We start from the raw sequence: 23,374 nt of genomic DNA, 5'->3' as shown, positions 1-23,374 counted from the left end.
ATATTTAGCAAAATTACATGTGCATTTTCTTTTGACCACACAATCCTGTTTATAAGATATGTCCCCAAAATACACAGGCAAAAATAGGAAAAGACGTATGCAGAAGGCTTTCTGTGGTGGCATTATTTGTAATGGCAGAAGACTGGAAACAACCCAAATGTCCATCAATAGGGAATGGGTTAAGTCAGCTATGGGACATCCATACAGTGGGTTTCTATAGAGCTATAGAAAGGAAGGAGAATGATCTCTGTATCCAGCTACAGCTGTGGGATGATCTCCTGGGTATATTGTTAAGTGTAAAAAGCAGGGTGCAGAAATAATAGATAGCATGTTACCTCTTATCTGAGAAATACATATATATTTGCTTGTAATTAAAAGAAATGAAAGAGTAAACCAATAAAATAGAGGGAGGGAGGAAATGGATGGATGGGTCAGGGATAGAATCTAGACTCTTTAAAATGTATTTTGTTTTATAGATTTGACTTTGGAACCCTATAGATGTTTTCCTTAACTATAAACAAAATTTAATTAAAATAGAAAAAATAACCCCCCCAAATCAAGATTAAAATGAAACAAATTTATGTGTCAAGTTGGTAGCTTAATCACACAAAGAATTATTCCACACAACTTTAAAACACAGTAATTTGATTATACATCTCTAGTGGAATATATCTTAAGGGCAAAACAAATTCAAATAAATCTTAAGCTGTTTTCAGTAATACTGTTAGTAATAATATTGGTATTACTATTTGGAATCGATCACATATGTGTGTGTGTGTGTATATATATATATATATATATATATGTATATAGTAATTATGTTAAAATCAGAAAGCAATATTTTTAGCATAATAGAAAAGAGACAGCAATTTTATAATCAAAGATGTTAAGTAAAAATCCTGTAATCTTAAATTTGAATTGAAAATTTTGGTATGAACTCCTGATGTATTTTTCTCTTTAACAAATGAAAAAGTATTTCCTAACTTTGTCCGCTGAAAAGCCTAGAAATAAGGACCAACTCAGTAGCAATGAGCACCTGTAACATCCGGATTGTGGCCTCTAAATACAATTCCCCACTAAAAGGGACTAAGAATCCTGAGAAAAATGGCTGATTCCAGGTCTGGGACAGGAAATGTACAAAATGAGTTGGCATATCTTGCATCAGAAAGCAAAGAAGCTATCAAAGACCACTTGTGTCATGTCAGAAGCACTTTGGAGACAAGTTGAAGGGCCTCCTGGTGCCCAAATATGGAATAATTTGAGCATTAAAACAAATAACTATAGTGGATTCACATATACCAAACCTGCTCCAAAGTGTAAAATTCATGAGTTAAAAATTCAATGATGTTTCACTGGAGGAGGTTGGGAAACCAACTCATTCTGAACACTGGCCAAGAAAGGGAAAGAATCAGACATTCATTCTGTCCTTTCTTATTGGTTACCTTAGGGTATCCAAACTGTTGATGAGGAAAAGTTCTTTTTTGTAGACGAATTCTATCTAATAAATGCAGAAGGAATTATAGAATTGGAACATCACTATTTTGTAACCCTTAGTGAAACAATGAATTTAGAGAACATGGTTATTAAATGGCTGCTAAAACATTAGGTGAAGCTGATGGGAAACTTTATAATGGATGGATCAGGCTGATGACATTTAAACCTACTGATCAATCTTAATGTCACAAAAAAGAAAGACTTCCAGGCATCATGTGCCTACTGATGCAGCAGGAAGTACACAGCACCATCAAAAATAGAACCTGAATCTACGCCAGGCTTGAGATCTAACTATCCGTTTATAGGAAATACGGGGGACAGAGGAACATGTTAAAACAACACCATGGAGGTAATAATCCACCAATTGGAACGTGGACATTCTTTAGGCCAGGAGACCTGTTTTCTTCAACAAATAAATTACAATAAGAACTGCAGGTGGTTTTATCTATGGGGCCTATAATCTTTGGATCTTAGCTGTAACAAACCAACTATTAAAAAACAAACTATGCCCCAGGTCTAGAATACCTAACACATAGTAGGTGTTAAATAAATATTTTAAAAATTGCTATACCAGAGAAACACAAGATCTAAAGGTAAAAATTCTAAAGTATCAAAAGCTCCCATGAAAGCTACTGGTTAGGTTTGATTAAATAAAGGCCTTTATTTTTACAGGTTATAGAATTGACTTTGATTTCTACAGTTTTTCATTCTGGCTGGTGCTTGCTATGGGGTGGAAATCAAGTGTAGTATGCACATATGAATAAAGTAGTATCCAAAACAAAAATCACTTAGGACGTTTGAACAGACTGGATATTGATGCTAAAGATTTATTTATTTATTTATAGTTGTGATAAAGATACTGAAATTATGTTAAAATTGAAATGATATTATATTTTAGAGCTAGATACCGAAGTATTTATAGATGAAATGATGTATCTGGAATTGGCTTCAAAATAATAGTGTGGAGGGTGGGAATGGGTAGGGGTACAGAGTAATAAACAAGGCGGACCAAAAGTTAGTAATTGTTGAAGCTGGGTGATGTGTACATGGGACTTCATTATACTGTTTTCTCTACCTTTGTATAGTTAGAAAATTTCTATAGTAAAAGTTAAAAAAAAAAAAAAAAGCTGCCAGCTCAGTCATTTGGCCAATTCTGATTTCAGCTGCTCCTGAATTTAATTTGGGGCTGTGGAGTACACCCTTGTTGAAGTCACTTGGCTAGCAAGAAGAAGGGCTGGGGTGCGAACTCACATCTGTCTGGCCACAAAGCTCAAATCAAGGTCTCTCCATTTTTCCCTGTATGTTATGACCTTCTATGGCTCAGGCTATCGTGGCATTGTTTAGGTTGAGGGTTTATAGGATTTTACAAGTGGCCAAAATATAAACGTGGAAAAATGGGGGCGAAAGCAAAATAAGAACCAAAAATCGGAACCAAAACATTAGAGTTGTCTTCCTTTGAGGGAGGGAAATTTACCCAAGTGAAAGGCAAGAAGGTGGAAGAAGACTGCATACCTTCCACCTTGACTTTGTTGGGCCTTTCCTGTAGCACTACCCTGGGTTTTGGATTGAGAGAGACCTGGTTAAAGCATGGCCCATCCCTTTCTAACTGTGTGACCTTACTGTTCTGTGCCTCGGTTTCTTCAACCAATCTCGTCTGGTTGTTGGGAGGATTATGTGAGTTTGTAAGGCCTCAAATGTTTACTCAGACAAGAAAGCAGAAGAGCAATTCACTGAGATCCTAAGAGTCCCTAAGCTGGGCTGGGGATCGTGTGTTTGGAAGTGCCTTGTGACCTGGACATGCACACACACCCCAGCCCTAGCACTTTTCTCCAGGACCTGGGGCAGCCTTGCCCAAGTTTGGAATTACCAGTTAGCCTGGGTGAGGAGGCTCAGTGCTCTAGGGGTGGTAATTTTCCCACCTGGCCACATTTTATTTTGTTATGCGGCTTGATAGCCAAGGGCAGCTGGAGAGGATCCTTCTTCGGTGGGTCCATGGAAAGGTCCAGCCGGATAGCCAGAGGCCAGTTTTAACTTCGCCATCTTTGAGATTGGAAGGAAAAGGTGAAATTGCTTGTCCTTTCTGAAGGAAGCATCACATATTCTCTACTTTCTACCCTGTGCACCTCCTACAATCACAACCTGTCCCCCTTGCCTCACTAAATCTCATAACACACCGGGCTCCATCCTGGCAATGAGGATCTTTTCAGGAGCCCTTTTTAAAAGAGTTCCTGGCGAATGCTCTTGGTTGAGGCACTTGGTCCCCTGTGAAGTGTCCAGGAACCATACCTTGTGGTCTTTGATCGAGTGTGGCCTCTGATCCCTGGGTGTCAGGCTCACTTTCCGCCACTGCATGTGACCGGCCCCCTTGCTGGGGGCTTGGGTGTGAGGGAGCTGCTGGCCTGGGGAAGCTCAGCCAAAGGGAGCCCTGATTTACGAACTGTCCAGATTTAACTGAGGCTACAGCACTTTTATTAATAGAACATGCTGCATTTCCTTTTTATAAAAACATGAAGATCGCTGCCCTCAGGAAAATGCCTGGTGACTTTTTGTCTTTAGGGCATGTTCACATCACCAGGCTAAAATTAAAAGTGAAGTCAGGTCCTTCTTGAGCCTATTTTTAACCAAGTTTAGCATATGAATGTGGACATGAAGTCTTTCTTTAGATCTCCCTTAACTCAATTACTTACTTATGCCAAGCATCCCGCCTGGAATTCCTGAGCTGTGTCTGGGTCTACCTACAGGGGGAGGCCCAAAGGGAAATTAGGGGCACCTTGCTGATCCCCAGCTGTCTGAGTTTGCCTGTCTTTGTCCATCCCAACTCCACAGAAAGTTATTAGGGAAGGTCAAGGTGGAGCTAGTCATTATACTGAAAAAAATAAAGGGAAAAACCCACCAGCCAACCTGTGGCCATTCTGTGATGCTTAGCTATCACGTAGCCCCTGATTGGTACATATTTTTCTAGGGCCCCCAATTTAGAAGCAGCCACTTGGGTGGAAGGGAAGACATGGGATTGTAGGGGAGGCTTTGTCATTCAAGCAGAAAGTGCGATGGGCCCCAGCATACCAACAGAGACTTGGGACGACAGGTGGAGGGAGGGAGAGGGAAAAAAACTTAACAAGTGTCATTCCTGTGCAGAGAGTTCATGATGAGTGATGAGAATGCTAGGGAAAACTTTCAGAAACCCTCTTAAATTCTCTCTTTGAAATCTTTTTAATGTCTGCTCTTTGAGCACTGTGAAGGGAAGGGAGGGCAGAGGTCAGGGTTGATCCTAACTCTTTTCTTTGGCCTAAAGTTTCACTGGAAGGCAGGGACTGACAAAGGCTCTCTTTTGAACTCCCTCCTAGGGCAGTTCTCTGTGGACATTTTTTGGAAGAGAAGCCTGTTTATCATGATAAATCCTGGCCCTTGTTTGTTTGTTTTTTTTTTTTTGAAAAGTGATTTTTTTTTTCTTCTTTTTTTTTGGCCGAGCCGCGAGGTTTGCGGGATCTTAGATCCGGACCAGGGATTGAACCCGTGCCTTCGACAGTGAAAGCGCCGAGTCCTAACCACGGGACCGCCAGGGAATTCACAAAAAGCGATTTTTTAAATGGTGATTTTATGTGAAAAAACATTGACAGTTTGTACAAGTTGTGTCATTTCTCTTTGCAGTTTTACACGAATTCAACTCCTGTTGTCCTGAACCCCTTTTAAGGTGTTGTCATTTTTAAGCAGAGGGAAAACTTCCTTCTCTTTTTTTGGTATGGCAGCAAAGCCATCCTTGAGGATAAGCAGAAGATTAATTTAAAATACCAGTTACTTTTGCTAATCCGCTGATGGTGAGGTTGTTTATGGCTAGAGAACTTTGAAAATGTTTCCAGATAGAGTCTGAGAGGGGAGCATGGGGAAGAGGTGTGTGGGTGTGTGTGTGTGTGTGTGTGTGGTCATTTTACTTTGGGGAATTGGAAAGATATTTGACCAATGAGCTCCTTCCATATGTTATTTGCATTTTCTGTTAAAAGCAATCAAAATGAAGTATGATGTGTTTATAGGCCACTACCGTCTGTCAGAAAAAATCTCTTAATGGGTTTTTGCCTGCAGTTGTTGCCTGCAACAAGCCATTTGCATGCTTTAATGATCTTTTCAATAAAATTTTGGATTAAATTACAACACTTTTAGGCTCAGAAGGTTGTTTTCAATTCTGAAAACTTTGTACCTTCACTTGGTTGCAGTAAATTTTAAGGGACAGGCTCTCCCAGCCAGACTGATATTTTTGGGTCTGTCCATTTAGTGAAAGAAGGTAGGGGCAGGGGTGGGAAGAGGTATACATTGCCTCAGTCTTTAAGTACAGTGACTGAAAGATGCTCTTCTGGTCTGAATAAGGCAGTTGCTTGGGATTTGGTGAACGGACAAACCCCTCATAAACAGACTTCCTGAATTCAAAATAACATGCCATTTCTTTTCTTTCTTTCTTCCTTTCCTTTTTTTTGGCCACACTGCGCAGCTCGTTGGATCTTAGTTCCCAGACCAGGGATTGAACCCAGGTCCTGGCAGAGAAAGCTTGGAGTCCTAACCACTGGACCTCCAGGGAATTCCCTGCTATTTCTTTGAAACCATTCAATTTTACCCTATTCAATTGTTCCAGATATCTGTCTTACTTTTGACCTTGACTCAACATTATTCTTTAGCGAATTTAATGATTCATCCTATGAAACCTTTCAGTATCACTTTGGTTGTTCTTGTTAAGGAGAGCATTTTTGTCTTGTTTTTTCTTTGCCTCAACTTGACCCCTTAGAGAAGCTAAGGATTTCACATCTTGGAGTTTCAGGGTGGATCCAAGAAATGGTCAGGATCACTCTTATCTCTTGCCCAGGGACCGTTGGGTGGTGCCTGGCAGATAGATCACAGATAGATCAGGAAGTGAAGAATGTGGCACATTCTGAAATGGTCCGAAATTTCTCACTTCTTTAGACCGTGTGCTTGTATGTGAAAAGCCTCTGGCATTAGCCTTTGCTTCTTTCACTGTTATCATGATTTGTGGGATTGAGGCTAGGCCTGGAATCCCCACAGTGTTGTCTCAGCTGGAGTTCCCTAGCACAGCGGCTGAGAGCGGTGCTAATTCCAGCTGCCAGCAGGATCCTCCTCCTTCCCTAGCTAGGGGGAGCCAGGCTCAGGGACCATTTAAATACAATCGAACCATCCCTTTGAAGCTTCTGAGGATTCAGAAGTTTCCTTCTGAATGCTCAAGGCTTGTGCAAATCTGGCTTATTCTCATAAATACTTTAAGACATACTTCCCTTTCTCCAGATTTTATTTATAACAGCTCTACTGTAACAATATAAAGGGAAATTTTTGAAAGGAAACAATTACCAGTGATCTGTCAGTCTCATTTATTTGCCTGTTTTGTCTTCATTCCTTTAATGTTCGGTCATGTGCATATATTTTGAAATAGTACATGCAACTTTATTTTTTTCTACTTAACAATATATTGTAAAAGTATTTTTTTTTTGCAGCTGCATCATCTTCATAATTTAATTTGCCATGACTGCTTGATATCCCACTGAGCTGATCTACCAAAATTGTATCTAATTATTCACCAATTGATAGAAAATTATGGTTTCACTTTTTCACTCTTAATACTATAGTAATGGATATCTTCATGCATGGAGCCTTGGAATATTTCCCAGGAATGGGATTACTAGGTCAGAGGGTATGAGTATTTTCCTTGCTCTTGATATATTTGCCATGTTGCTTTACAATAAAGTTTTACCAGTTTACAAAGTCAGCAGTAACTTACAAGGGTATGAATTGCATATGAAACTCATGATTTTCATGAGGGGGTAGGAGAACCACTTTGCCTGGGGTTGAATCCCAGCTTTTCCACTTGCCACTTACCAGCTGTGTGTCCTTGGGCAAGTTATTTAACCTCTCTGTGCCTCAGTTACATCTTCTGTATAACCATGTGTGGGGATAACCATAGTACCTACCTCATGGGGCTATTATTAAGAATGAGTTAATATTTGTATAGTGCCTAGAAGAGTATTCAAAGTATTATGCACTGCTTGTTTGTAAAACACATCTCTCTAGTTCAAGATTTTAAAAATTAATAGAAATAATGTTAACACTTTGTTTTTATATTTAAACGTGTTTATTAACAGTATTTCTAAGTAACACCCCCTTTAAAATCTCTTTTTTGGAAAAGGTAGATTTTATAATGTTGATTTACAGAACAGACCCATTCTGGTGGGATTATTCACATTAATTAGGAGTTCTTAAATTTTTTTAAAAAATAAATTTATTTATTTATTTATTTTTGGCTGTGTTGGGTCTTCATTGCTGCTGGCGGGCTTTCTCTAGTTGTGGCAAGCGGGGGCTACTCTTCGTTGTGGTGTGCGGGCTTCTCATTGCGGTGGCTTCTCTTTGTTGCAGAGCACGGGCTCTAGGCGCACGGGCTTCAGTAGTTTTGGCTCGCGGGCTCTAGAGCGCAGGCTCAGTAGTTGCTGAGCATGGGCTTAGTTGCTCCCGGGCATGTGGGATCTTCCTGGACCAGAGCTCAAACCCATGTCCCCTGAATTGGCAGGCAGATTCTTAACCACTGCGTCACCAGGGGAGTCCCAGGAGTCCTTAAACTTTTAAAACAGAGATCCTGTATCCCTTTAGGTTCCCGTCTGAAGGTCAGATGTCAGCTGGGTGGGAGAGGTGCCGAGGCTGAAGGTCAGCCACCCATCTCTGAGGAATTGGAATGCTTAAATGGGCCCTCCGCCTCTCCTTCCGCCACGCTGGGAGTGGAGTGGAGTGGGCAAACACATGTGTATTTTAGGGCCTGTATTAAGGAATCTTCTTCCTCTCTTGTTGGATGGATGGCTGTTAATGTAGAATCCGGGTTTGGCTGTCCAAGATTGCTTTTACCTGGGAAAATGCAGGGGACCCTCGTTGCTGCTTCCGCGTTTCTTGGCGCACGTGGAGCGGGTTCTTCCGCGCCTGGTGGCGATGCCCTGGACCATGCGGGTGCCGGCGGTGGTGGGGTTTCAGCTCGAACTGGGCGGCCAGGGTTGGAGGGCGGGAGAAGTGGCAGCACTTGTCACTTTATGGCTCCATCAGCTTTCCTCTCCTTAATCCTGATTGTTTCTGCTGAGCTCTCCGAATAATTCAATCCTTGTGTGTGTTTAAAAGCTCTAGAAGCCTGAGAAATCTCCGCGAGCCGGTCGAAGGCGAGACTTCCCGTGCGCAGTGTGTCATTTGTGCGGGGACCCTGCGTCCTCGCTTCGCCGAGACTGCCTCTACCGGCTGGCGGCCGCCCTCTCTGGGACCCGCGGAGCTTTCGCGGGGGTCGTCGGTCGAAAGCCCCGGATGGTGGTCTGGGCCCCTGACATCTTCCTGGGAGGGCGCCGGGAGGTGTGCGCGCACGGCCGCACGGTTCGCCATCGCCCCCGAAGCTGCTGCATCCGCAGCTTCTGCCCCCTGCTTGGAGACCTTTCCAGGCCTGGAAGGGGCATAGTGGCCCCAGAGAGATGGTCTTTCCTCCAGGATTGGGAAAGCAGCTTCTTTCGTTTGGGGCGCCAATGCCCCCATCATGCTGGGACATACCATGGACCTGTACCTTACCAGTTTTTCAAATAGGGCTTAACAGGTGCTTAATATAGGACAGTAGAAAAGAAGGCAAAAAAACTCTTATGGGTCCACTCTCCAATATCAGCTGCTGTTTGGGATAGTCCCTTTGCCTGCCTTTTCTATCCGTAGATTAGTTTTTCCTTTTTTCCTGGTTTTAATTGTACTATAATGTTGAATTTTGAAGTCTGCTTTTTTGCACTTAACATTATCTTACAAACATGCATATTGGCTGTGTAACTGCCATTCCTCTGTTGGATATTTAGATGGTTGGGGTTTTCTTTTTATTTAAAAAAAAATAATTCTGTGGTAAACATCTTTTTGCCTAAAGCTTTCTCTGTATTAGGTTGTAGTCTCATTACTGTAATTTTTTGGAGCAAAGTGTGGGGATATTTTTAAGCCTTTCTCTGTGTGTGTGTGTGTGTGTGTGTGTGTGTGTGTGTGTATTTCAAGTGGCTTTCCAAAAAGTTTGTACCAATTTTCACTCCTGCTAGCTATGCCTGAATGTATGTTCTGTGCCAGCCTCACCAGCCCTGAGTATTATGAGAATCCTCATCAGATACTGAGGCCAAGGCCACAGGCAGAGAGTATTAGGAAGTACTGACTGTGGAAGCCTGCCTTCTGTAACCCACTTATTTCCAACTCCCTGCCTTTTGAGGACATCAGCCTCTACTGAACCCGAGGAAATGAGGTTCAGTTGTGTGTCAGGGATTGAAGTGGTTCTAGAGGTTTTCTTGGATTGATGTGTTTAAAATAGGGCACCATCTAAAATTGTCATGGCTTGGTAAGGCAGGAGCTTGAGTCACATATAAAGGGAACACCATTTTCTGTGTGTGACACACCTCTGGGGGCTTGGCTTTCCCTCGGCAGTTTGAGGATGTGTCTTCTTGGGGCAGGGGCTGGATCTGACATCGTTATGTGTGCTCTCCCAACCCTAACCAGCCCCAGAGGTTTATACTGCAGTTGTTTGTTATAACTGTTGCCTGGAGAGAGAGGGTCTCTCTTCAAGGGTGCACGTCAGTCCTTCTGTGTGTCAGGTCGATGGGAAGACATGCAGAAATCACTTATAGCCATCAGTCTGCAAATGTCTTGGAAGTGTTACCAACCAGGGTGCTTAGCCTTCCTTCACCAGTAGAAGTTGATAAGAGGCCAGATGAGAAATTCAGGCAAGGCTTTACTGGGCCTCCTGCTGCAGCAGTGGGGAGCGAAAACAAGTAACAGGTTCCCTTGCTTGTTCTCTGAGTGGGGGGCGAGTTGGTTCTTTATGTGGGGTAAGGGTAAGGGCGGGTCCAGGGGTCCTGCTGGAAGGGTGGCTTAGGTAGTTTGCCCACCCCTCTGGTGGTGGTGTGTGCAGGGGGCATGCGCAGTACCCTGCTTTTGCTCCCAGTACCTCAGATGTGGCAGTTGGGGTTTTTGGGGTTTTTTGTATCTTGTTCATAATTTTCCCCAACTGCCCATGCACGCAGTACTTTTTAGTCCCTTACAGTTTCTTTGTATTTTGTTGCTGGAGGAGATGTTTGTCCAGGTGCAAGCCCTGCAGCAAAGGGTCCCAGGTCCCAGGTCCCAGCCTGTCTCAGAAGGGCTGGGTTTAATAACAAGTGAACTGTGTAGGATGGTATTCTTGTTTGAATTGTTCATGGTCAATTCTTATTTTCTGTAAAATCCACTAGAAAACCTGTAACTATCAGCAGTTCACATATTCTGTGCCTGGCTCTCATGTTCCTGGGACTTTGCTTACAACTGTGAGCTCTTAAATCCAAGGCTGCTGTATTTGCCCTACTGCTTTTGAGTTAGAGCTGGGGTTCAATGTTCTGCATTTTAAACAAGTTGCGAGTATCTTCTTAGAGTTATTCTCAATTCCCAGCGCGTGTCCAGATGATGGGCAGACTTGAATTATGTAACCTGTAGCTGGATGTTTGTGTCATGATTATACAAGCTCAACAGTGTCTCCCAAGTCTTTGTGGAACACTTAGAAACTCACTGGATTAATGAAGCTTTTTTTTTTTTTTTTTAAACCTTACGAAGCATTTTCATGTTCATTATCTAATTTAATCCTCAAATCAACTCCATGAGATAGTTATTATTTTCCCATTAGAAATGACCACATATTAAATCCTTAGTGATTGCTCAAGAAAAGCTGAAATCTTGAGTGTTACATCTTTTTTTTTTTTTTTTTAACTTTGGGTTTATTTATTTATTTATTTATTTATTTATTTATGGCTGTGTTGGGTCTTCGTTTCTGTGCGAGGGCTTTCTCTAGTTGCGGCAAGTGGGGGCCACTCTTCATCGCGGTGCGCGGGCCTCTCACTGTCGCGGCCTCTCCTGTTGTGGAGCACAGGCTCCAGACGCGCAGGCTCAGTAGTTGTGGCTCACGGGCTTAGTTGCTCCGCGGCATGTGGGATCTTCCCAGACCAGGGCTCGAACCCGTGTCCCCTGCATTGGCAGGCAGATTCTCAACCACTGCGCCACCAGGGAAGCCTAGTGAAGCTTTTTAATCCACATAATTTCAATTGCATAAAGGAAGCCAGCATATTAACAAGATGATAGTAAGAGCAGGCATTAAGATTGATACTGCTTAAGGCTTCGAGATCAAATATAGGGTCTGGTATTTTTGAGGCTGTCAATGAACGATATTCTTTAGACTCTTTCTTGAGTTCATTCTCCACTCTTGGAGATAATTTAATTATCTCAAATAAGTATGTTAAGTATCTTAAAATAATTTAAGCCAATAGTTTTAGGATTCCCCCACCAGGGGATATGCTCATTTTATATTGCTGTGGGTGTGTGTGTGTGTGTGTGTGTACACTAGCTCTCTATGTCATTGCTTGTAGAAGATACAGAAGTATCTCACGTACTGTCCTCAAGGAGCTTGCAACCAGGTTGTGGGAATAAGGCATAAAGCTGAAATATTAAATGAATGCTTCAAGACAGGATATAATTTTGTATTCATGGGGCATTGCTGATTGATGATGATTTCTAAGTGCCAGTGTTAACGGGGTGCCAGTGGTCTGGAAGGAGAAGACCAGTGGGGTCTCAGTGTTTGGGGAAGACTTCCTGGAGGGGGAGGAATTTTGAGGGGCCTTGAAGGAATGAGCAGGTTTTGGATAGTGGAAGTGAAGTTACTGAAGTTATACCCAGAGGAGACTGTTGTGGAATAAAGGAGATGAGAGCCTGGTCAGGAGAGTAAGATTTTTGTTAATTTTTGTGGATGAAAGTTTCGATAGGATGGTGGGTCTAGGTTTGGGAGGAGCCCAAGGTCAGGAAGAGAGGCTGATCCTTGAAACCCCCGTCGCCATCATCGTCAACAGCGTAGTGTTAGCAGCTAGCCTTTATTGTGTGCTTACTACATAATTCTAAGGACTTCACATATGTTGTCTTATTTAACCCTCAGACAACCTTATGAAACAATTACTAATATGTCCACTTTACAGCAGAGGAACTGAGATGTAAAGAAGTTAAGTAACTTCCAGCTGGTATGTGATAGAGTTGGGATTCCAATGGACTGAATCAGGCAGCCTGATTTTAGAGTCTGTGTTTTCACCACAGTGTGTTACTACCTCTTAGTAATAGTTAAGAGCTCTTGATGAGATTAACATGGTCCCCGCTTCCCCTTAGGTTCTGGAGGATCCCAGCCTTTCAAGTCAGACAGACCTGGGCTCACATTCTAGCTCTACTACTTAGTAGCTATAACCTTGCAAGTCATTTCTCTGAACCTGGATTTCATCATTTATGAAGGAGGGATAATAATATTTACTTCAGGGTTGTTGGGAGGATTAAATGAGATAATAAATATACATATCACCTAGCAGAATACCCAGCAGGGAGTAAGCAGGCGGGAAATGATAGATACTATGGGCTTATATTTCTCAGGTATACCTTGGGCTATAAAGAGGCCTCTGAGAAGGAGAAGGAATGAGGGTAAGACATGATTCAGGTAGAATTTATTTAGTGTCACTTGCAATCATAATTAGCCAACACAGATACCAGATGCTGGATTCCTTCTGGAGCATTCCAGGAATGGACTATAAATTCCAAAGGTGGTTCTGCATTGCTCTGTGAACAGACTGCATTTCTCTGTGTCCTCCAAAACTTGGAGGGTAAAACCAGGACATTGCCATTGTACTGAAATTTGGCACAGGGAAAGTGCCAGTTGTACATTCCAGGGGCTGAAATTGGGATCTGCTGAAATTATGAGAGTCCTTGCTCTGCTGCTTCCTGCTTCTTGATAGTGCTGACCGCAGATAATTGGGTTGCATCTTAGAAAGAACCATAAATATGTGAAAGTTGCATATTTAATTGTCTATAAAGTTAAATGATGCATGGAATAATTATAACTAAGACAGGGACATTTGAACAAAATATTTAAAAGGAACAGTAGAAGAAAAACCGTGCACTAAGATGAAATGCTGTTTAGAAATGTGACTCTCAGAACTGATGAAGAAACAGCACTTCGTGCTTCTCACGCTTGAATCCCTGCACATTTCAGACTGTTCACATGGTAGTTTTTCTCTGTGATATTCTGTGGCTGTAGTTTTTCTTAACGTTACTTCTTCAAAGAATTGCAAAAGCCTCAATGCAAAGGGCTACAAAAAAAGAACAGTTTCTAGTTTTTTTCGGATTTTCAGTCTCCTTGGTTGTGATAAGTCTATTTGTTCTTGCCTGTATCCTTGATATAATCCAATTTGGTTTCTTTGGAACTATCAAATGTTCTTTGTTGCTCTTAATCCACTATTGGTTTTGAAATTTGGGAATGCAAGAAGGTATAAAGGGAAATAAGTGTTAAAAAATATGTAGTGTTTCTGAAAATGTGAAAAGTTATTAAAATTCCAGAGTCACTGTAGAATTTTTAAGTTTTCGAATACAGCTAGAGTCAGATTGCTACTTGCTAGATCTATTTGGTGCTAAGGGGTATTTTGGAAAAACCAGAGTGTTGCCCACTGTTTCATTTTCCAAATTTCCTGATAGGTGCATTTTAAAACAGGCGGTCTTAAATAGTTGGTTATTTTGATGGGCATGTATCTCACATTGCTTTTCTTCATGTAATGGATGACTGTCCAAAGGTAATAATGTCAACCTGGTTGGTAAAATAATGGCTTTCTGAATTGTTTTACTTTAAGAAAAGGGGGTTCACATCCTCCAGAGCCTGCTGCTTCCCCATCTAACACATGGGACACTTCATTCAACTAAGAGAAGTATTTATTGAACACCTACCAGTGCTAGGTGCTGTCATAGGTGCTGAGTGATGAACAGAACAGGTGTGGTCTTTGTGGGTGGAAACGACAGTCTAATGGAGAAAACAAATATAAACCAAAAAAAAAAAAAAATACAGATAACTATAAAAGCATTAATTGAGATAAGTAATAGGAAGGAAAAGAAAGGAGTTCTTTCTACCCACGGTGGGAAAATAGAGCTATGGGAACTAAAACTAAAAAGTTTATTCGTATAAAAAAAGTTTCCTATAAAAGCCTAAACAAAGAACAAAGATTAAGAATGATTATGCAAAAAATGTGAGCGTCAAGGTGTTTAAATACATCAAGTTGCCATTAATTGGCCATGAAGGTGTCACTAAATGAATTCAAGACGCATTTGAGTCCATGGCCATGCTGAGGCCGTTAGCAGTGCATTTTCTCATAGTTTGGTTCATTTTAGTTAAAGCAGCATCATACCTACTACAGTGTCATTGGAGAATGTCCCCCACTGGAGTCAGGGCCATCATGGAAAACATCTGATTGGGTGACTCCCCCTCATTGTTTATTTCTGGTAAAGTGCAGTTTGGTTCTGGAAAGCACCCTTGAGCGTGCAAGGCCAGGGGGGTATGGGGGTCTACTCTCCATTCTGCTGCATCTCCTTTATTCAAGGAGCTTGGCTTCCCTGAGACTAGCGGAGTTGGAATATGAAGGGGTTGAACTTGATGTCCTTAAAGGATCTTTCTAGCTCCAAATTTTATTTTAGAAGAAATGGGCAGTAGGAGAATGTTTGGGTAGAATCACTTCATACTTAAGACGTTTTCATGGTGCGATGCAGTAGAGGGAGCCCTGGACCAGAAGTGTGAAAGTTCCAGGCTCAACAGTACCACGGACTCCTGGAATGACTTAGTTTGTGCTCATTCAGGCCCAGAGCATAGATGAGCTTGTGGTCAGCTGCAGCCCACGTTCCGAGACAAGGGGGCTCCACAGTGGGTATGCTTGCAGGCTCTGGGTTCAAATCCAGAACACTGCACTAAGTAGCCGTGTGGACCTGGGTGGGAAACTTGGCCTTCTTGAGCCTTGGCTTTTGCATCAATGAAATGGAGCTTCCTTTTTTCATCTATAAATCCTCCTCTCTTCCTCATAATGTTCCTCCCGATAAATGTCCATTACTGCTGTCATTTTTCTTATTAATAATTATTATGGCTTCAGTTATTGTTTGCTCTCCAGTTGGGCACGTCACATAACCCCCGTTGTCTTGGTGTCCTGCCTGTGGTGCCTGTCTCTCGGGATTGTTTGGAAAGTCAAATGTGATTATGTGAACGTGCTTTGTGAACGCTGAGATCCTCTCCGAGGGCCAGTTGGTAGGACTGGGCAGGTAAAAGCAGAAGGCTGGAGGTCTGTCTGTATGCAGGGTGGCTGTTTTCTGAGGGAGGGCTTGGCTGAGGCTGGAAAGCAGGTCTGTCTTCCCCCCGCCCTGATGGACTGGGGCACATGCAGACACACTTCCCATCCAGACAGACAGGCCCAGCCCACAGATGGCCACCGAGTCATTCACTTGGTGATTGTCATTCACGGCTCCTGCCGTCTCAGGCCAGAGGCAGTCGGAGGACACCTCCATCTCAATTTCATCTGCAGACTGACCCTGCCCCCTCCAGCCTCTTTGTCTGAAACTTCCAGAGAAGGACATAGTAGGACAGTGCTGTTTTTAAATGACTTTGAAAACAATTATATAGGCTAGTTAACAACAATAAAATCCAGAAACTGTGAGTGGTGGCCCTGGAGCTGGGCACCTGTTGTCACGCAGCCTGGCCCGGGGCAGACAGCAATTAGTTTGTTTGGCAGAACCACTGGAATGTTCCTGGTGGGGGCGGAAGCTGGGGAGTGGGTGGTGGGTTTGCTCCCTGGGTGTGTTGCCTCTTTCCGAGCAGATGGGACTCAAAGAATTTCCAGAGGGAGGAGGGACGGCCCCACCCGGGGAGGGCCCGAAGGGCTGTTTTCCTGTCCAGATGGCCCATTCATAAAACGCCTCCTCTTCCTTTCCACATGGCCCTGGCCACAGCCTGGTTTTCCCCACCTCAAGGGTTCATTTCTCTCAAGGGGGGAGGAGGAACGCTGTCAGCTGAAAAGGCACTCAGAGCCTGGTTCTCCAGGCTCTGCCGGGTCGCTCTCAGCAGACTCGTGGTGATAGATGGCCTGGCCTCCTCGCAGGGTGCGGGGTCAGCTGGGAGCCAGCACCTGCCCAGGGGGCCTGGCCAGCTCCAGGACGGACACACACGGTGCCCCAGCCTGGGCTCCGGGACTCTGTCCCGTGGTGCTTGTCACAGAGGCAGCTCACATGGGGGCCCGGGGCAGTGGGCCCCTGGGGGAGGCCAGACCCACCTGGCCCGCTTTGTCTGGACCTTCCCCTCCGCCCAGCTTGGTCCAGTTGCTCAGGGGCTGATCCTAAGGCTGGGGGCAGACAGGTGGTCCTTGAGGGTCCGTTTGCCCGTCTGCTACTTGCAGGGAAGAGCTGCACCCACACTTCTCCTTCCTGCTCCTCACGTGTGCTCCCCCTGACCTCACACCTGCTCCCCTTTGCTTCTTTTTGCCTCCTCTTTCTTGTAATCTCTGTCTCCGATTCTCTCTCTCTATCGTGGCATAATTTGTGGCAAATCATAAGATGTGATTTGTTAAAATTCATGGAAAATCCTGACTCTTTGGCTTGTTTCTGTCCGGGGGCAGTTGCTTGATGGGCGAGAAGCAGGGGTCCCTACCCTCACGTTCCTCACTGACCCTGCAGGGATAAGCCCTTGAGTAAATGAAGAGGGACATCTCTGCTGGAGGCATTTCCCTCCCTCATCAGGGCTGCATGAGGAGCTGGTGACAGAACTGGCCCTGCATCCTAAGAACACACTATCTCCCCCTGCTGTCAGACCAGCGTCCTCTGCGGTGGGGTCCGCTCCGAACCTTTCCCTGTGACTCTTCCAAGACGATCTTCCTGTCTACCTACCTCTTAGAGTTGCTTTAGCCTTTGACAGCCCTCATGGGAGAGATTTAGATGTCTAAGTTCATCCTTTTATTAAGTACTTTGTATTTAAGTGCAGGAATCCCCAAGCTATAATATACTTTTAAAGGCAGTATCGATAATACTCTCTGCTAATCCCGTCTGCCTTCAGGCCGCTGGCATGAAGTGTCAGTGACATTGGAATTATTTTCACAGTTGCCTTTAAGCCCCAAAAGGACAAACTTTGGGAGGTGATGCTGGTCTCGAGACGGCTGCTGCCTGCTGCTCCCTCGGCCTCAGACCAAGGCTGAGGAGTTCATCACAATTCTTTCTTAACTTTTTATTTTGAAATGATTTTAGACTTACAGAAAATTTGCAAAAATAGCAAGTAGCTATACAGAGAATTCCTGTATACTTTTCACCTAGCTTCCCCTAGTGTTAATATCTTACATAAGCACAATCCATTTATTAAAACTGAGAAAGAAATATTGGTACAATATTTGAAATCAAGTTGTAGAGTTTCTTTCAGATTTTAGCAGCTTTCCCACGAATGTTATTTCTGTTCCAGGAGACCATCCAGGGTCCCACATGGCATTTAGTTGTGATGTCTCCGTAGTCTACTGCAGTGTGTGACAAATCCTCACTCTTGCCTTGCCTTTCATGACCTCGACACTTTTGAAGTGTCAGTTATTTTTTAAAAACAAGGATCAGCCGAGGTTTTCTGTCAAGGGTCAGATAGTAAATATTTTTGGCTTTGCAGGCTGTATGGTCTCTGTTGTAAATCTTCAGCTTTACGGTTGTAACCCCAAAGCAGCTTTAGACACTGTGTAAGTGAATGAGCTCGGCTGTGGTCCAATATAACTTCATTTATGAAAATAGGCAGAGGCCTCAATTTGGCCCTCAGGTTGAAGTTTGCAACCCCTGTTGTAGAAGGACCCTCTGAGTTTGTTGGATGTGTTTTTATAATCAGATTGCGGTTACGCATTTTTAAATAGGAACCCCACAGAAGGGATGTGACCGTCTCAGTGACCTCTTAATCACTTGGTTAAGGTGGCGTTAACTGTCAAGTTAAAAGTGTTTTTCCCCCACTGTGTAATTAAGACTCTCAAGCCAGATACTCTAAGATTATGCAGATGTCCTGTTTCTCCTCAAAGTTTCACCTGTTCATTTTAGCTTCCATTAGAGGATCTTGCCTGTAACAGTTATCACTGTGGTATTCTAATGATGAGTTTCTATTTCACTCATTTCTTCTACCTTTATTAATTGGAATTCTTCTGTAAGGAAGAGCTGCTCCTTTATATCAGTATGGACTCATAGATATTTCTTTTATATTTTGGATTACGGTGATCATGATTTTTGAGGTGGCTGCAGAATCTCCTCTTTTGGACTTCTTTGGTCTCATCTAACTCTTGACCACCCTCTTGATGTCATAGCTGGCTTTATTCTATCTAATTTCCACTTTGTGGGCATCTGGTGTACTCAGACCTAATAGGTTTGCATTTCATTACCTTTTTTTTTTTAATGTTAAAGGTGTAGGTTTTTTTGTTTGTTTGTTGGGTGTTTTTTTTTTTTTGTAATTTATTTATTTATTTATTTTTGGCCGCGTTGGGTCTTCGTTTCTGTACGAGGGCTTTCTGTAGTTGCGGCGAGCAGGGACCACTCTTCATCACGGTGCGCGGGCCTCTCATTATCGCGGCCTCTCTTGTTGCGGAGCACAGGCTCCAGACACGCAGGCTCAGTAGTTGTGGCTCACGGGCCTAGTTGCTCCGCGGCATGTGGGATCTTCCCAGACCAGGGCTCGAACCCGTGTCCCCTGCATTGGTAGGCATATTCTCAACCACTGCGCCACCAGGGAAGCCCTCATTAACTTTTTAATGGCAGAGGCGATTTTACTTTTCAGCCCAAAGCACTGGACAAGTTTACACGCTGAGTCTACCACACAGCTGGTTGAGTTGCAGTGGGAGTGTCAGCCTTAGGGCAATTGGAGCTGGTTGGGAGCTGGCACTTGGTTTTCATTAATCTTGTTGGGTGGAGGAGGAGTTTGTAGTATTTTCTGGTACATTCTAGATCGGGTTTGAATTGTGAGTGTGGTCCAAGTTACTAGCTCCTCCTCCTTGTTCACTAAGAGCTTTCTTTTTATTCTACTTGTCGGGAAGCTTTAAGGGTGAAAAAGCTGGCTTAGGAACAGAGTTTAAAGTAAACAGAGTTTCATTGCTTTTGCATGCACGTTACTAGGTTAAAGTAAAATGTCATTTTAAATGATTTTGCCTCAGTTAGAAAGTTAAACAGGCTTCCAAAATGTAAGCAGTCTGATCTGCTTTTAAACACAAAATGAGTATGTTGAGTCAGCTTTCTAAAATAGGAGAAACTTCTGTTTTTCCCTGTAAAACTTACTCCTTTAGCACCATATGAAAGATTAAGTGAACAGTGATGAGTGTGGCTCTTCCATTTTTGTTAGTCCTTTAGATGATTTCAGAAAATGTTCTTTACTTAGGGCTCTTCAGTCAATGATGATGGAAAGAAGAGAGAAAAATCAAGGTACGTCCTGTAACGAGGAACGGGGTTGTATTCCTCACTTTGAAAGATTTTTTAACTAACTAATTTTGGGGGAAAGAGTTAAATTAACTCAGATTTTAAAGAAATTCATAGAAAGAATTCTCCTACGGTATCACTTGAAAAAAAACAAAACAGAAAGAAAAGAATTTTCATTTGCCCAAGACATTGTTAGAGTCAAGAAATATGGGAGCTTCTGATCTTGTCCTGGACAGAATTCACTAAGAGACAGAGCCTCAAAAACTGCAGCTTAATTCCTACCTTCTTTAGGGTAGAAACATGTGTGCTCCAAGTCTTGGGGAAGTTTAGGCAGGTTCCCACTAGTACTGAGAAAATGCATCCAAAACGCTGGTATGCCATTTCTCCATAAGTTGTTCATCTTGCCTAATTGTAGGATTGAATGAAAAGCCAAGATATTAATACTTTAAAAAATTTACAAAAGGGAATCATAGACTTTGTCACCAGGTATCCTTATCAATGTCTGTGAAGCAGCCTAATAAAGTCACACATGTGAGTCAGATGTAGATCTCTTGAAACTTAGAGCCCCCCAAACAATTACTCCCAAAAAATACTGTGAAGGAGACAAGGAAAGAGAACTGCTGATGACATCTGTGGGTGATCGTGGTAGCTCCTAACATCTTGGGAAGTGAGTTGATTCACAAAAGCTCTAGCACAGGTTCCTGGATCTGCCTCTCTGTCTGAAATGAAGTGCAGACTGGGGATGCTGTTTGTAAAATGAGGTGATTGGACCAGCTGTAGATTTGGGAAAGACGTTGTGTGGGCCACTCCTGGCCTTTCTGGGGTTTGTGATCACAGTGGAAGCTCAGCGCTTTTACTTGCGACATTATGGATTCATTGTCCTCTTGTCCTTGGCAGGCCTGTCAAAGAGAAGTTATTTTGAAAGCATATCGCTGATTGTACATTTCATTCCATCAAGCGCTCAGCGCATTTCACCTAACTGCTGGAGGCCACTGAGATAAGAGTGGAAAAGTGCCTTGTGCCCTTCTGAGCGGTGGGTGATCTATTTTCAACTTAGAGACTGGTGACAAACCTGTCTTCTGTCAGGTCAAACTCACACGGACTTTCTTGTTTTCTGTTCTTCTGTTGACAGCTGTGTCTGTGTGCAGGATGGTCATAGGGTAGCTGGAAGATAGCTCTGGCATTTAAACACCTAGATAGGAAGGAGCGATGGAATGTATTTTTCTTTTCTATTTTGGTTAGCAAGTCCCTAGTCATCCATAACGAGAGGTAAAGAGGTGAGGGGGAGACCTCCAGGAGGGTGGGCAGGAAAAGACACCCCACTCCTGGTTTGGAAAGCACAGAGAGAGAGACATTTCTACCATTGGTGGATTTAGCACCTGGAAAGGGGATGACTGGAAGGAAAATGGAAAATAAAGGTTGGATTTGAGGTAGCCTTGGGTAGTGGAAGGGGACGGAGAGAGGATAGAGGTGATGAGAAAGCAGGGCTTTTTTTTTTTTTTTTTTTTTTGCATGCTGTATAAGACAAAATTAAAACTCATGCACTAAAAATTGCATTTCTGTAATTCTTTTACATAATGTAAGATTTTGTTTCAAAAATGGTGGTGCGGGTTGATGTGATGGGAACACTTTTAACTCCTCAGCTGTACTTTAACATAAATGTGCATGTAGCTCTGATGGGGATCGGTTTAAATGCTGTATGAATTCCCATCATCTTGCATCCACAATTATTAGCCATGGAGCTAATCAAAGTTCTTTGCTTGCCTCATCTGTGAAACAGAGCCAGGTCTTCCTGCCTGCCTCACAGAGCTGCTAGAGGGTCCACAGTACAGTGCTATACTACGTTGTCAAGGCTCTTTAGATATTTCGTAAAACCTGCAATAGAACCTAGGGGTCTCATGCCCAGACCTCATTTTCTGCTATTTATAGTAGCTAGTGAGTCTTCCCTCACCCCTCCTTTATTTAAGGTCGTGGCTCCCTTTGAGATTCTGATGTATGGGCCTCCTTTCCAGAAACACACACACACATACACACACACACACAATTTAGCATTGATGTCAAGGGTTCATAGTTTGAAGCCCAGTTGAGAACCTCTGATGTGACTGTGCTTTTCTTTTATGGAAATTATAATTCCATCTGAGAGAACTAGGTTTTTACAGATGCCTGGCATTTGGAATTTTCTGCATCTTTCTAGATCATTTATTTCTCTCGGGGAAGAAATCATTAAATTGTGTCCTTACAAGCTCAGTCCTTTTTCCAGGACTGCCGCAGTTCAGCTGCATACAGCAAGATTATAAACTATCAAGAGCAAGATTGTAAATGCAACGAAAGGAAAAGCTGAGTCATGGTGCTGACCAGGAAAGTAGTATGATATTAAAAGTACATCAATCAAAGGCCCCCAAATCATGTTTCCCTCTCCATCCTTAAAATGTCATAGTTAACCAGAGGGTTTTTATTTGTTTGTTTTTTTTAGTGACGAGCCCAATCAATGTGATTTAAGTCATCCATGATATATTTATAGCCGAATGATTAAGTTGGATGACGTGACAAAACACTTAAATTGTATTTATGGTCATTGATGGTTTTACACATTATTAGAGAGAAGCATAGTTACACCAAATTAGACGGGGACATCTGATCCAGACATCAGTTCAGTAATTCCATGGGAAAAAATAAATCTAAATGAGCAAAAAATGTTTTGGTATTAACTCCAATGTGATGATATTACCAGTTTTCCCAGTTAATTAGTAACAAATATTGTAGAACAAATGTTTGAAACAGAAATCTCATGTTTTTGCAAAACGGGAAGAACTCTGTACTAGGAGTCGAGCTGGGAGTCTTAGCTGTCTCACTGCATTGCTTTGTGACCTTGGGCAGCTCACTTCACCACTGTGGAGCTCTGGAATGCAGGAAATGGGACTACATATCGTAAATGAGAGAAGATTTCTTGCAGTGTTAACATTTTGTGACTTTGTATTTAATTCTGTGATTGCTGCTTTTGAAAAAAAAATGTTGTCAACATTTAACGTACACACAGAAAAGTGGCCAAATCATACGTGCATAGCTCGTTGTATTTTCACACTTCTAACCAGCCATGGATTATGAGATAAAATGTTGATGTTATCAGCATTCTAGAAGCCACCCTGGGGCTTGAGTGCAACTCCTAAATGTAGGAAAAAAGAGAGAGAGGGAGAGAGAGTGAGAAAAAAGAATTGAGGTGGTAATAATTTTTAGAAATTTGTAAGTCTAACATTAAAAGTCAGAACTTTTTTCATTTGGAATCCTATTAATGCAATCCATAATCCCCTATCTGCTATTTTGAAATCCAAATAGCTCTGAAAACTGAAAGTTTTTAGCAAAAATTTTTGGCAACAAAATCTTACCTGAAGAATGATGGCTGTTTGTGGTCTTCATTTACCCTGCATGGTGTGACTGTTCATGCATCTTGCTGAAGAACTCTTCATGTGTTTGATAATAAACTGCTGCCTGGACCCTGCTGGGGGTTTCACATACAACACATGTGTCATGTTTCTTCTTTGAAATTAGATAGATTCTAAATTCCAAAACAAATCTGACCCCAAGGATTTGGGGT

At 42.7% G+C, this 23,374-nt stretch overlaps 1 protein-coding gene across 3 annotated transcripts in view; it reads left to right on the top strand.

Moving 5' to 3' along the window:
* RBM20 (RNA binding motif protein 20) overlaps nucleotides 1-23,374 on the top strand; it is a 205,923-nt gene that overhangs the window by 18,541 nt on the left and 164,008 nt on the right. Inside the window, exon 2 of one of the 3 annotated variants that reach the window (XM_057530739.1) lies at nucleotides 19,745-19,788. The exons of the other annotated variants lie outside the window; for them this stretch is intronic. The gene's annotated coding sequence lies outside the window, so the exon portion shown is untranslated. The remainder of the gene's footprint in view (nucleotides 1-19,744; nucleotides 19,789-23,374) is intronic. 3 annotated transcript variants of the gene reach the window in all.

This window comes from Balaenoptera acutorostrata, chromosome 16 (genome assembly GCF_949987535.1).
Source record: "Balaenoptera acutorostrata chromosome 16, mBalAcu1.1, whole genome shotgun sequence".
Taxonomy (NCBI): Eukaryota; Metazoa; Chordata; class Mammalia; order Artiodactyla; family Balaenopteridae; genus Balaenoptera; species Balaenoptera acutorostrata.
Note: the sequence above shows the minus strand (reverse complement) of the source record. Positions and strands in the feature narration are given on the sequence as shown.